Genomic DNA, 15,465 nt, shown 5'->3' with positions numbered 1-15,465 from the left:
TCTTTTTTACACAGCTAGGAATTCACTTAGACTGTTACAGCATATATAGAGGGATGTAACCATTCTCAAAGTTATATCCAATGCTTGAAGTATCTTTAAATTATTAATATTCCCAGAAGTATTCACAGATCATTTCTATTTTTAAAATATGTGGACTAAGGAAATAATCAGAGATTAGGTCAGTCAATTATGTACATATGTATATCTTCAATGGGGATCATGCTTAAAGACACTTAGCTTCATAAATCCACTTACCTTTGCATCAATTTTGCTTAGATGTCTCACAGGTTTCTCAGATTTATTATGTTCAAAACTTGACTTTTGATATTTCCCTTACAAATTTCTCTTCCTTTAACATTTTTATCTTACTCCTAACACATTGTTTTCTTACTTTCTTAAGATAGTAAACTGGAAAGTTTCCTTTCACTTCTCTCACCCTCACTCTCCACATCTGACACAAGTACTGTTGTTTCTGTCTTAAAATAAGGTTGGCTCTGTCTATTTCTTTCCATCTCCACTGCCACTACTCTAGTGTATGCTGCTGTCATTTTTCTACCTATGACCTGACTTCTATTGCCCTCCTCAAAGTTATTTTCCACTTACAAGCCAGAGAAAACTTTCACAGTTTGCAGAGTACCTTCTTATATAAGTCTCGTTACATTTAATAAAATATGCAAAAATCTTAAAAAAAAAAAGAAGCTTAAGAAGTCCTGTAGGAACTGCTATCTGCTGACCTTTCTGAGCTTATCTGACGCCAGTCCCCACTACCAACTCCTGCAGCATCTCAACCACATGTCTTCTTTTGGTTACAGAAATGTTTTTTCCTGCCCCAGGGCCATTGTACTTGCTGTTTTGTCTCCCTGAGATTCCTTTTCCTTCCTTTTATCCTGTTAATTTTTTAAAATCCCTTTTAGAATATTTTCATTTATATATATTTATTTGTTGAAATTAATAAAATTAAAATTTTATATTAAAAATTTAAATTAAAAAATGATATCTTGTTATTTTAGATTCACTAATTTTTTCAGCTTTGTTGAAGTATGATTGAAATACAATAAACCACACATATTTAAAGATACATGCACCCCAATGTTCATTTCAGCATTATTTATAATAGCCAAGACATAGAAGCAACCTAAATGTCCACGGACAGATGAATGGATAAAGAAGATGTGGTATACATATATACATATACACACACAATGGAATATTACTCAGCCATAAAAGAATGAAATAATGCTATTTGCAGCAACATGGATGGATCTAAAGATTATCATAGTAAGTGAAGTAAGTCAGACAAAGACAAATGTCATATGATATCGCTTATATGCAGAATCTAAAAAAAAAATGATACAAATGAACTTATATACAAAACAGAAATAGACCCACAAATATAAAAAACAAACTTTATGGTCACCAGAGGGGAAAGGAGGGGGGGATTAATTAGGAGTTGGGGATTAACATATACACACTACCATATATAAAATAAACCAGTGAGGAACTATTGTATAACACAAGGAACTCTACTCAATAATTTGTAATAAGCTATAAGGGAGAAGAATCTGAAAAAAACCCATATATTTTTATATATGTATAACTGAATCACTTTGCTGTACACCTGAAACTAACACAACATTGTAAATCAACTACACTTCAGTAAAAAAGAAGATATGCAAACAAATAAATAAATAAAATGTCCCCAAAATAAAGTGAACATTATGATGAGTTTTGACATGTGTATTCACTCATGAAACCATCACCGTCACTGCATAATGCACATATCCATTACTTCCAGAAGTCTCCTTGTGGCACTCTGTAATCCCTCCCTTTCTCTTCTCTTTGCCCTTATCACTCTCGTCCTCAGGCAACCCATGTTCTGCTTTCTGTAGTTATAGATTCACTTGCAGTTTTTAGAATTTTATATACATGAAATCTTACATTATATACATCTGGTAGCAGGGGTGGGAGGGTTCAGGCTTCTCTCCCTCAGTGTAACTTACATCCATGTTGTTGCATATAAGAAGAGTTCATTCCTTTTTATTGCTGAGTGCCATCCCATTGTATGGATGCACCAAAATTTGTTTATTCGTTTATGTGTCGATAGATATGTGAACTGTTTCCTGGTTTTGGCTATTAAAAATAAAGTTGCAAAAAAAAGTTTACGAACATTTATTTACAAGTCTTTTTTTCCAGCTTTATTGAGATAAAATTGGTATACACATAATCTGCACAAAATTAATTTATATATTTGATGATTTTGCACATATATACACTCATGTTACCATCACCGCAATCAAGGTAATAAACATAGAAATTACCTCCAGAAGTTTTCTTTTGCCCTTTGCTGTTAGTGAGTATGTGTACGTGTATGTGTGTACTTTTTTGTGGTGTGAAAACTTAACATAAGATTTACTCTTTTAACAAATTTTTAAGTACACAATACCTTATCATTAACTACAAACCGTGTGTTGCACTGCAGGTCTTTGGAATTTACTAGGCTTGTAGAACTGTACCTTTATACCCATTGAACAACTATCTTCCTCATATCTTCCTCATCCCATCCCCTCGTAATCATCATTCTATTGTTTGCTTCTATACATTTGACTATTTTAGGTCTTCGTCGAAGAAGAATCATGTAGTATTTGTCCTTGTGACCGACTTATTTCTTTTTTTTTGTGGGGGGGAGGCAGGTTCAGCATTGACAGTATATGATTTATTGTGGTTTAAAGAGCATCATTCAATGAATCAGTGAGTGGTTGCAAGCTTTTTAATTTAAACAAATTCTGATACTGGTTGTCCTTCCTTCTTCCGCCTCTTTCAAGATTATATGTAGCTCCTCCAATGATATTGGTGTCCAGATCTGTCAATTTATTTAAGCAATTTAACCAGACTAGTGTAGGCTTTTCCACTGAGTCAGACAACAGACCTCATTTGTGCCTTGGACATAAATCCTGATAAAAGGGGTTTCAGAGCAAAAGCAAATTTGATATCTAATATTTAGCAGGTAGTCTGGGAAGACTTTTACTTAGAAATCAGAATTTTAATGAACTATTTCAATTCACTATTGCATTTCTGAAGATGAACTAGTCTGGTGTAATTCTCTTCTTTCAAAGTTCTTTACTGAACTTTCTGTAATTGCTTTTCATGCAAGATTTCAAACATTTGGCCAGATATACATACCGACACAGAAACTAGCATTTTGAAATTGATATGCATATACATAGTGGACAACCTCCCCGATTAACATTTAGGATATAGAATTCTCCCAAAATAGAGCTGAAAATACCATAGTGTTTTTTGTTTTTGTTTCTGTTTTCAAATACTCCACTTGTGGCCCTTCACTTCCTCATTTATTCCCTTTCTTTCTTCTGCCAACCAAATGTGAGTACTGGCTAGGAATCTGTCTTGGCCTCCTGTATTTTTTTCTTCCTGTTTTTCTCTTCCAAGAGCTTTCTCCTTATATAGGTTCAGCTCTCACCTTTATGTGTGTAACATCCAATCTATGGTGACTGACTTATTTCACTTCACTTCTTCCTTCCAGATGCTTAATGTCTTCCAGGACCATCCATGTTGTCACAAATGGTAGGATTTCCTTCCTTATTAAGTATTTCATTGCATGTATACACACCGCTTTTTCTTAATCCATTCATCTGTTGATGGGCATTTGGGTTGTTTCCATATCTTGGCTATTGTGATGCCAAAAAATAAAAATAATGCTGCAACATGGGAAGGCAGATAGCTCTTTGAGATTCTGATTTTGGATATAAAATCAGAAGTGGGATTGTTGGATCATGTAGCATTTCTATTTTTAATCTTTTGAGGAGCCTCTATACTGTTTTCTGTGTCAACTGCATCAATCTACACTCCCTCCAACCATGCACAGGGATTCTAGTTTCTCCACAACCTATCCAGGACACACACACACACAAACACACACACACACGTATATAAAAGCTATCCTAATAGATGGGAGGTGATATCTTTTTGTGATTTTGATTTGCATTTCCCTGATGATTAGTTATATTCAGCACGTTTTTGTATACCTATTGACCATTTGTATTTCTTTGAAAAAATATTTATTCAGGTCCTTTGCCCTTTTTTTTTTTTTTTTTTTTTTTTGTGGTAAGCGGGCCTCTCACTGTTGTGGCCTCTTCCATTGTGGAGCACAGGCTCCGGATGCGCAGGCTCAGCGGCCATGGCTCACGGGCCCAGCCGCTCCGCAGCATGTGGGATCCTCCCAGACCGGGGCACGAACCCCTGTCCCCTGCATCGGCAGGCGGACTCTCAACCACTGCGCCACCAGGGAAGCCCCTTTGTCCATTTTTTAAAGAAAGGTTGAGCTCTGAATTTTTAAAAACTAAGCAATATTTTTAGAACAGTTTTAGGTTTACAATAAAATTGAGAGAAAGAAACAGATTTCCCATATATCCCAGCCCCACACATGCATACCACACAGCACATTACCACCAGAATGGTACTTTTTTTTTTTTTTTTTTAAACAAAGGAAGAACCTACATTGACACATCATAATTACCTAAAGTCCATAGTTTACCTCAGGGTTCACTCTTGATGTTGTACAGTCTATGGGTTTGGACAAATTTATAATGACATCTATCCATTATTGTAATATCATACAGAGTATTTTCACTGCCCTGAAATTCCTCTGTATTCAGCTTATTCATAACTCCCCCACTCTTACCCCTGGCAACCACTGATCTTTTGACTATCTCCATAGTTTTGTCTTTGTCAGACCTCCATATAATTGGAATAATGCAGTATGTAGCCTTTTAACACTGGCTTCTTTAACGTAGTAGCAGGCATTTAAGTTTCCGTCATGTCTTATCATGGCTTGATAGCTCACTTTTTTAGCACTGAATAGTATTCCATTGTCTGGATATACCACAGTTTACTTGTCCATTCACCTACTAAAAGACATTTTGGTTGCTTCCAGATTTTAGCAATTATGAATAAAGCTGCTATAAACTTATCTGTATTCATGTTTTTGTGTGGTCATAGTTTTCAATTCCTTTGCTCCTAAACATCAAGAAGCACAATTTCTGGATCGTATGATAAGATTAAGTTTAGTTTTGTAAGAATCTGCCAAACTCTTTTTCCAAGTGGCAGTTCCATTTTGCATTCGCACCAACAATGAATGAGAGTTCCTGTTGCTCCATATCCTTTTCAAAATTGGGTATTATCAGCATTCTGGATTTTGGCCATTCTAATATGTGTCTAGTGGCATCTTATTGTTTTATTTTTTTTGCCCATTTTTCATCAGATTATTTTGTATTTTATTATTGAGTTGTAGGAATTCCTTATAATAAAACCCAATCTGAGGGTTGCGTTCTACAAGATAACTGGCCTGTACTCTAAAAATACCAGGGCTGAGAAATACAAAGATGGACTAAAATGCTGTTCAAGTTTAAAGGATTAAAGGCTAGGGAGAACTAAACAGAATGTATGAACCTGAATGAAATACAGAGCAGAGTTTCTTCTGGAATTTCTTCTACAATTTTTGCTATAAGTGACATTATTGGGGCAATATGCAAAATTTGAATATGATCTGTACATTAGATAATAGTATCAATGTTAGTGTCTTAATTTTCATAATTTACTATGGATAGGCATTCAATTTCCTTGTTCTCAGAAAACACATACACACTCACAGAAAAGCAACAATAAGACAAATATGGTTAAATATTAACAATTGAGGAATCTAGTGAATAACTAGAGTACTTTGTAAAGTATTTTTATAACTTTTCTATAGACTGGAAATTATTTTGATGTACGAACTTATAGGAAAATGTCATGATGCCAAGGAATGGTAAATGGAAGAAGAAAGATTAATTATATACTACCTTTAGTTTAAAAAAAGGTTTAAAACTATATATCATGTATCAGTATATATTTACTTAAAATGCTAGAAAGAAAGAAAAATATTGATAATGTTTAGCTCTAAACGATGGGATTGTGTGTGATTATAACTTTTCTTCTTTATATATTTCAATATTATCCAAATACTACAATAGATATTCATTATTTTTATCATTGGGAAAAATGTTAAGCATATTTTATAAGTAATTATATAGCTTAAGGTCAAATATCCATCTCTTGAAAGTTAACATGCATTGTATTCTTTTTATCCCTTTTCCTCTGATAATTAACATGTACTTGAGTTCCACAGAAGACTGTTTTAACTCTTAAAATAACTTACTTCTTTGACTACAGTCATAGGCAGTGAAGCTTTTAGTTTCTTATAACTAACTGTCTGAAAGCAAGAATAGCTAATAAGAGTAGGGACTACAAGTAAAATGGACTTGGGTTCTAATCTTTTTACTGGCCATATGATCCAAGATAAATCATCTCATTTTTTAATTTCTTTATTTTTCAAATAGGGAAAATACTAGTGAAGTATTTCATGAGGTTTGCTATGGGCTGAATTGTGTCCTTACCTAATTCATATGTTGAAATCCTAATTCTCAGTACCTTAGAATATTTGGAGACAGGGTTTTTACAGAGGTAATTAAATTAAAATAAGATTATTAAGGTTGGCCCTAATACAATATGACTGGTGTTTCTGTAAGAGGCAATTTGAACACAGACAGATACAGAGAGAATTCAAAGGCAAGAAGCACAGGGAGAAGGCGGCCATCTTCAAGTTACAGAAAGAAGCTTAGAACAGATCCTTCCCTCAGGGCTCTCAGAAGGAACCAATATTACCAATACCTTAATCTTGGACTTCCAGCCTCCGGAACTGTGAGAAAAGGAATTTCTCTTGTTTAAGCCCTTCAGTCTTTGTCATGGCAGTGCTAGCAAACTAATACAAGGCTATAAGGAGCATTAAAAGAGACCATATGGGTAAAATTTTAACAAGTGCCTGGTACAAAATAAACTTAATAAATGGGATTTATCATTATTGTTTTTAAAATATAAAAGTTCTCATGATTAACTACAGATTTTTTTCTGTATAGTTAATCCTAAAATAAAATGCAATTGCGATTCTTTCATCAATTCTTAAATCAGAGACTGTGACCTGAAAAATAATTATTATAATTATATATTAAAAGTGACTTTGGAGTTAAACGAGTCTAGCTCTTTCCCTTTTATTTTACTGAGAGCAGAGAGATTATATAATTTTTGTCCAGGTAGAAAGCAAGTCAGAGGCAAAACTATTTTTATTGTATAAACCTCCAGACTTTCATGCAAGAATTATTTTATTCCACAGTATGTTACTTATAGTTATGTTTGTTTTATCTTGTAAAATTGTCACTTTTCTATATAAAAGATATATTTTCTCTTTCTCCTGTTTTCTACTCTTCAAAATTAATTTGTGTTTCCCTATTTCTGTGTAACAGGATATACCTTAATTGTCCACATTACTTTTTATTATATAGGGACTATTTCTATCTTTTGACTAGGAAGATCATATCCATGAGACCTCTTTATATTCCAGGAAGCATTAGGATCCACCCTATAAACCTGGCATCATTACCTTTATTGCCATAGAGTCTGTTGGAATCCTATTTGGAAAGCTGGGGTAAAAGCAGTTGGCCACATTGGAGGAGTACTGAAGTAAAGGTTCTTGAGCCCAGACCAGCTATGAGGCTGAAGCTGTGCATGGGGGTGGGGGTCTACTCAAAGTAGTTGGGAGACAACCACGGTCATACATATCTGGGAACAATGCATTGTTTGTGGGTCACTCAGAAACAGGCGCTTAAAAGAACCATATAGGGTTGGAGAGAACCATACCTATCAGGATGAACAAGTGAGGATCTGGTCAAGCTATAGTTGGAATATAAATACACTTTCCTTTCACATCTGCGGAAGGAGGAGAGAGATGTGAACGCAGAAAATTGCACGTGGAGTGATTTTTGCCTCAAAAGTTGAGAGATGGTTTAGAATTCAGGAATTTCTGCTTCCCCTTTCCAGTGTTAATGGATCATTATTTTCAAAGTCACCTTAGAACACCCTGACCAGGAAATCCTGAGTGGCCAAAACTTGCACAGCATGCCTATAGTATGTCTGAGAGTCTGTCTTTGAAAAATATTCCATTTTAGAGGCTTTATTAAATTCCAGTTGGATGACTTCTTAACTTCTGAGATGATCCAGTCTTCAATAGTTTGATGGACTTTATGAATATCATATAAGGAAGCTTTAACTTCTTGTTTAGGTAAACTTGAAAAATAGATGATTTAGTATGGAATCACATCTAAAGATTTCAAACTAAATTGGAAATAGGTAATCAAATCTTAATAAGTCCTTATTTAATTACAGTAAGATAACAACCACCCCATGATGGTTATTTCTGTGTTTTGGACCTTCAGCCCTTGAGCCTACAGATATCCATAAATCTCCTTTCTCCATGAAAACATCTTCACAATATAGGTTTGGAATGAAAAAAAAGCAAGATACAGGAAAGGGTGATGAATATACTAACCTATTAAGTAAAAAAGAGGTGAAAGCTAATGTGTATTGCTGCTTACTTGTACATGTATAAAATATTTGGAAGGATATAAAAATGGAACAACAGTGTGTATTGGTTGGTGGTGGCAGGGGCACTGTGGAGTGGGAACTTGGAAGATGGTGTAAGGGATTGGAATGAAAAATAATTTTTCTAGTAAGCACATGCACATACACACATGTATATACACATACACACAAATATATGTGTATATATAAAAATATATAATTTTAGCTTCATAAATATCTTACCTATTCAAAAATTTTTAAAAGTAGTGTTTAACAGTAACGTGAATTACTCCTTAATTAAAATTAAAGTGAAATAACTGTGAAAACCAAGTAGTGAAACAAGTATAAGGTTGGGTGTTGAGATATTTGGATATAATACATTTTAAACATGGTGATTGAAAGCTCAGAAACATTGAAAAAATACAGTATTTGCCTAAAATCCCCATCAGGTTTTTTTTTTTTTTTTTTTTGCCGCACACGGGCCTCTCACTGTTGTGGCCTCTCCCGTTGCGGAGCACAGGCTCCAGACGCGCAGGCCCAGCAGCCATGGCTCACGGGCCTAGCCACTCCGCGGCATGTGGGATCTTCCCGGACTGGGGCACGAACCCGTGTCCCCTGCATCGGCAGGCGGGCTCTCAACCGCTGCACCACCAGGGAAGCCCCCCATCAGGTTTTAAGTACTTAATTCTAATAATTTATGGAGTTTAATAAATAAGACAAATCAGAAATGTAAATATGTTAGTGTACATCAAATTTATAATCTCATTTTTGCAAGAGTAATTTTGAAGACTTTCCAAGAATCAGAAAACCACATGTTAGAGCTTTGCAATTTCTCTGTACTTTGACAAATTCGACAAATAGAGTAAATTGAGAAATAGCCACTCAATGCTGAATTATATTGGTGCAGCTCCTTAAGAAAAGCTGTGGTTTACCTGAGCCATAGTTTATTGAAATGAATCTAACATTATAAATCCTCTTTGTGATGAATTCTTTGCTTAATACCATGTTTAAAAGAGATGTGAAGGACAATAAAACAACCCACCATCCTGAAACTCTGATGTGTTTCTCACTATTTAGACCCTTTTTCTATGTATCATCCCAGGTACCTCACATTCCTAGTACATTTGTACCACATTACTTGTGTATGCAGTATTGCCATCCTCCCACCGCCCCCTCAGAATACCTCTTCTCCATTTCTTCAGTCATTTAAGTCTTTCCTTCACAGCTCACATAAAATTCTAGTTACTCTCGGGAATTCCCTGGCAGTCCAGTGGTTAGGACTCAGTGCTTTCACTGTGGCAACCTGGGTTCAGTCCCTTGTCGGGGAACTAAGATGCCGCAAGCCGTGCAGGGCACAGTCAGAAAAAAATTATATTACTCTCATTGTTTTCCACTACCAGCCCCAACAATCTGAACTTTCTGAAGAGCTCTTATCAAGGTCATTGATGGACACAGATACTACTTATCTCATCTATGCTATGGCATCCATCATTTGCCAAAGGACCTTAAAGTCACAAGGGGGTTAATGAGTAAGATGCTAGCTTCATTCAAGAGACTGAGTTCAGGCATTGAAATTATGGATCCCATCAACATGGGCAACTGGACTTCAAAACCAGCAGGCTGTAAAGTTGAGAGGCAGCTAAAATATCCATACCCATAAGGGAGAAATATGCTTGATACCTAGTTCTTAGCATAATGTCTAGTATATAATATATGCTCTCTACTCAATGAATATTTGTTGAACAATAGAATCAACTCCATTAGTTTCTATACAAAAATTCCATTAAAATGCAAATTTACTGGACATTTCATCGAAACTGAATTTAAGATGGCTGCTTCTGTTTTTGGTAAATCAGTAATAACTCCTTCTGGCAAACAACACTGTGTGAACACCAAATTGTAGTAAATGTAGACTGATTGTATGTGGAAAATTAGAATGTTGTGATTAACAAATCAGTTAAATGCGCCTTCTGTGTGTCTGGGTGATTTGCCTTAAATGTCTTACGTGAGATTTCCTGATTACAAAGTAGTTTATCAATTATCTTCTCAACTAGATTGGAACCAGTAAGGTGAGAACTTCATCTTCTCTCCCCTGGAATGCCCAGTTCCACACACGTTTGGTTGTTGATGAAAAATGTGAGACGTAGAGAGAAGCAAGTTGACATAAAGCAACTGTATGATTGCCCATGATTGAAAGGACTTAGAAAATTTTGATCAATCATAGTAACATCAAGGGACAATTTTGAAGCAAGAATCTTTTTCTTGCCAGTTCTCTAGGGATACTTTCCATTCCTTGCTTTGAACTTGGAGATGAGTCAGTAGAGCAAAAGAAATCAGAGTATTTGGGCAAGGCTCCAACCAAACCACCTTCTCCTCATTGATTTTTCCAAAGCCAGCTCCTGCTGGCACTCATGACTAGCTCCATGTTATCATCCACTTAGGGCCCTACAGTCCAGCATTTGGCCACATATTATTACCAACCATCATTCTGCTGTAACAACCGTTCTGCTGAGTACAGTAGACTGTACTTTGTTTTCACCAGGCAAGAGTTAACCTAATTTGTTTCTAATCTAGTTATGTTTAATGATATAGTGACATTACATGCAGAAGTTCAGTGGGGGAACTTTATTACTTGTTAATAATGTCGAATCATAACCAAATCAATTTCAAGTAGCAATGCCTGATATGAGGAAAGGTCCCTTTCATTTCAGTCATTGCTGAGTAAAAATTTGACAGTGGTTTAAATTCATACTGTTAGTGCAAAAATGGTTTTTAGAGAATATCTGGTCCAGATTTCTCATTTTCAAACAAGAGATGAGCAGCTTGGGGAAGTTGAGCTCCCTCAGTGCATTTATGACTCTGTGATAGAAGTAAAAATAGAAGGTAGGTCTCCCAACTCCTTCAGTTCTACAAATACTGATGTTTTTCCTATACTATACTATACCATACTTTCTAGCAACAAAATCTAAAATAAGCAACAAAATTAAATGGCACAATTGTGATCATTTAAAGAAGAAAATGTGTGAACACATGATTTTAATTTGCTTAAGTATACTATTTCCAGTTATACTGAAAAGTAAAATGCAAGCATATTAAGAGAAAAATGAAACAATTTTTTTCGCTTTCATGATAATGTTTAGTGTTTCATAATTTTGATATTACTGTTTCAAAAAGAATTTAAGGGGGGCTTATTCTTAAACTGTCAGTTATTAAAATGTGTATACAATTACTATTACAGCATTAATAGAAAAGGCTGGTCTCTAAATGTTGGTGATAAAGATGAATAATTCTCATAACTAATTTCTGAACCATGTGTTTCAAATTTCATGGGTGTACTAATATAGTTCTCTGCATGTTATATTTCAGAGGTGTAACTTAGAATAATTGTTTCATATATGTTCAAGACACACAAGCAACATTCAGTATAATAAAGAGATTCTTATAGCACAGTTACATTAGACAAGCAAGTCTCTTATAGGTAAGGACAGGGTGAATTCAGTTGAAATTATGATTCACCATTCCATTCATAAACACTTATCAGTGCTAACATGCTTTCTAAGCTTCAGTAGTCTGAATAGTTTATAGCAGTCATTGCAAAAGAATCATTTCTTCTTTAAATGGAGAAATATTGCAGACTCAAGAGTTCTTTTCCTTCTGGAACTGTTACTCTTACGAGATAAATATAAGTGTGTTTCTTTAATGATGCACACAAGCAATTTCAAATAAAATGGGAGTTATGCAGAGAGATTGAACAGAAAGTAGACCCTATCATGGTTTAACTAAATGGAGCTCAGTATCTGAAAAGATGTCACTCTTATGATCAGTATGAACTTGAACAGATATTCAACTTTTGCAAAATAATATAACCCAAGATATTACCCAGTTAACAGGGAGTTTTCTAGCAGTCAGTATATACACCATAATAATTTTGTATCTCTACTCAAAGATGGAAGATGGTCCCTGTTCCCATGCCTGATATAAACTGCAGAAAATAAGATCATTCACTATGAAGAGAAGTTTGGTGATATGTTAGAAAGAAAAGGCCATGTTGGGTAAAATTAACTCTGACAAATAATAGAAATAACTTATATCAGGAGAATACTCAGGGCAAAGTGCCAATGAAGAAAAAATTTTAACTAGAAAAACATTATTATAGCAATAAAAAAGAGATAATTTTCACCTGCTGTGAAAATACAAAGTTAAAGAACTCTATTAAGACAGCATGTGTAGTGTAGTAGTTCACATCCATTAAGTCTGGACTCCCAATCATTGTAGTATGATTATCATACTTAATTCCTATACATAAAATATTTTGAGGATATTATTATCCTCTTTCTTTTGAGATTAGAATTCTGAGTCGTAGGCAGTGTAAATCATTTACTTAAGGCCATACAGCTATTGGCTGGAAGAGGTGAGGTTCAAATCCAGAGAATCAGATGCCACTGCCAACCACTTGATCTCTAAAATATACTGGTTTCTGCAATTTTTAAATGATTAAATAGAGACCCATATGCCACAAATGTTGGGAACTACAGACTGGGAAGAAAACCTTTACAGTCAGAGAAACCTGGGCTTGAATTCCATTTCCGTCACTTGCTAGAACATATTGAGGAACTTAATTAATTATTGGACTCTCAGTTTCTTCCTGTATGGATTAAATCCTGGTTATCAATATTTATTCTCAGTGCACTCTAGGAAATGTGAATGATCACTTTTAGATTCAAGAAAGGAAGTAGACACAAATGTTGAAGCTGCAAAAATAATATGTTTCAGAGCATGAAAGATGTAGGTAGAGTTGAATTTATATTTCACAAGGATTAAAAAAATTGGCTATGGACTAGATTTTCATTCTTCTCTCCTGCTTACATTTATATTTTATATTAAAATAATTCTGTATTAACTTTTTATATGAAAGTTTTTTTTTAGTTCTAATTTTTTAACTGCCTTCTTAGGATTTTGCCGTGTTCCATTATTTTTTATCTTCATTTTATTGAATATAGACAAAATAAAATGACAGTTAATATATTTTAACATCTTTATTGGAGTATAATTGCTTTACAATGGTGTGTTAGTTTCTGCTGTATAACAAAGTGAATCAGCTATATATCCCCATATCTCCTCCCTCTCGCGTCTCCCTCCCACCTTCCCTATCCCACCTCTCCAGGTGGACACAAAGCACCGAGCTGATCTCCCTGTGCTATGCGGCTGCTTCTCACTAGCTATCTATTTTATATTTGGTGTGTATATATGTCCATGCCACTCTTTCACTTCGTCCCAGCTTACCCTTCCCCGTCCATGTACCCTGAAGTCCATTCTCTATGTCTGCGTCTATATTCCTGTCCTGTCCCTCGTTCCTTCAGAACCTTGTTTCTTTCTTTAGATTCCATATATATGTGTTAGCATATGGTATTTATTTTTCTCTTTCTGACTTACTTCACTCTGTATGACAGACTCTAGGTCCATCCACCTCACTACAAATAATTCAGTTTCATTTCTTTTTATGGCTGAGTAATATTCCATTATATATAGGTGTCACATCTTCTTTATCCATTCATCTGTCGATGGACACTTAGGTACCTTCCATGTCCTGGTTATTGTAAATAGAGCTACAGTGAACATTGTGGTACATGACTCTTTTTGAATTATGGTTTTCTCAGGGTAAATGCCCAGTAGTGGGATTGCTGGGTTGTATGGTAGTTCTATTTTTAGTTTTCTGAGGAACCTCCATACTGTTCTCCATACTGGCTGTATCAATTTACATTCACACCAACAGTGCAAGAGGGTTCCCTTTTCTCCACACCCTCTCCAGCATTTATCGTTCGTAGATTTTTTTGATGATGGCCATTCTGACTGGTGTGAGATGATAATTCATTGTAGTTTTGGTTTGCATTTCTCTAATAATTAGTGATGTTGAGCATCCTTTCATGTGTTGCTTGACAATCTGTATATCTTTGGAGAAATGTCTATTTAGGTCTTCTGCCCATTTTTTGAGTGGGTTGTTTTTTTGTTTTTTTTATATTGAGCTGCATGAGCTGCTTGTATATTTTGGAGACTAATCCTTTGTCAGTTGCTTTGTTTGCAAATATTTTCTCCCATTCTGAGGGTTGTCTTTTCGTCTTGTTTATGGTTTCCTTTGCTGTGCAAAAGCTTTTAAGTTTCATTAGGTCCCATTTGTTTATTTTTGTTTTTATTTCCATTTCTCTAGGAGGTGGGTCAAAAAGGATCTTGCTGTGATTTATGTAAGAGTGTTCTGCCTATGTTTTTCACTAAGAGTTTTATAGTGTCTGGCCTTACATTTAGGTCTCTAATCCATTTTAAGTTTATTTTTGTGTATGGTGTTAGGGAGTGTTCTAATTTCACTCATTTACATGTAGCTGTCCAGTTTTCCCAGCACTACTTATTGAAGAGACGTCTTTCCTCCATTGTATATCCTTGCCTCCTTTGTCATAGGTTCGTTGACCATAGGTGTGTGGGCTTATCTCTGGGCTTTCTATCCTGTTCCATTGACCTATATTTCTGTTTTTGTGCCAGTACCATGCTTTCTTGATTACTGTAGCTTTGTAGTATAGTCTGAAGTCAGGGAGTCTGATTCCTCCAGATCCATTTTTTTCCCTCAAGATTACTTTGGCTATTTGGGGTCTTTAGTGTCTCTGTACAAATTTTAAGATTTTTTGTTCTAGCTCTGTAAAACAATGCCATTGGTAATTTGATAGGGATTGCATTGAATCTGTAGATTGTTTGGGTAGTATAGTCATTTTCACGATATTGATTCTTTCAGTCCAAGAACATGGTATATCTCTCCATCTGTTTGTATCATCTTTAATTACCTTCATCAGTGTCTTATAGTTTTCTTCATACAGGTCTTTTGTCTCTTTATGTTGGTTTATTTCTAGGTATTTAATTCTTTTTGTTGCAATGGTAAATGGGAGTGTTTCCTTAATTTCTCCTTCAGATATTTAATCATTAGTGTATAGGAATGCAAGAGACTTCTGTGCA

Source organism: Lagenorhynchus albirostris, chromosome 5 (assembly GCF_949774975.1).
Source record: "Lagenorhynchus albirostris chromosome 5, mLagAlb1.1, whole genome shotgun sequence".
NCBI classification, from domain to species: domain Eukaryota; kingdom Metazoa; phylum Chordata; class Mammalia; order Artiodactyla; family Delphinidae; genus Lagenorhynchus; species Lagenorhynchus albirostris.
The sequence above is the reverse complement of the archived record's forward strand: the minus strand, read 5'-3'. Positions refer to the sequence as shown.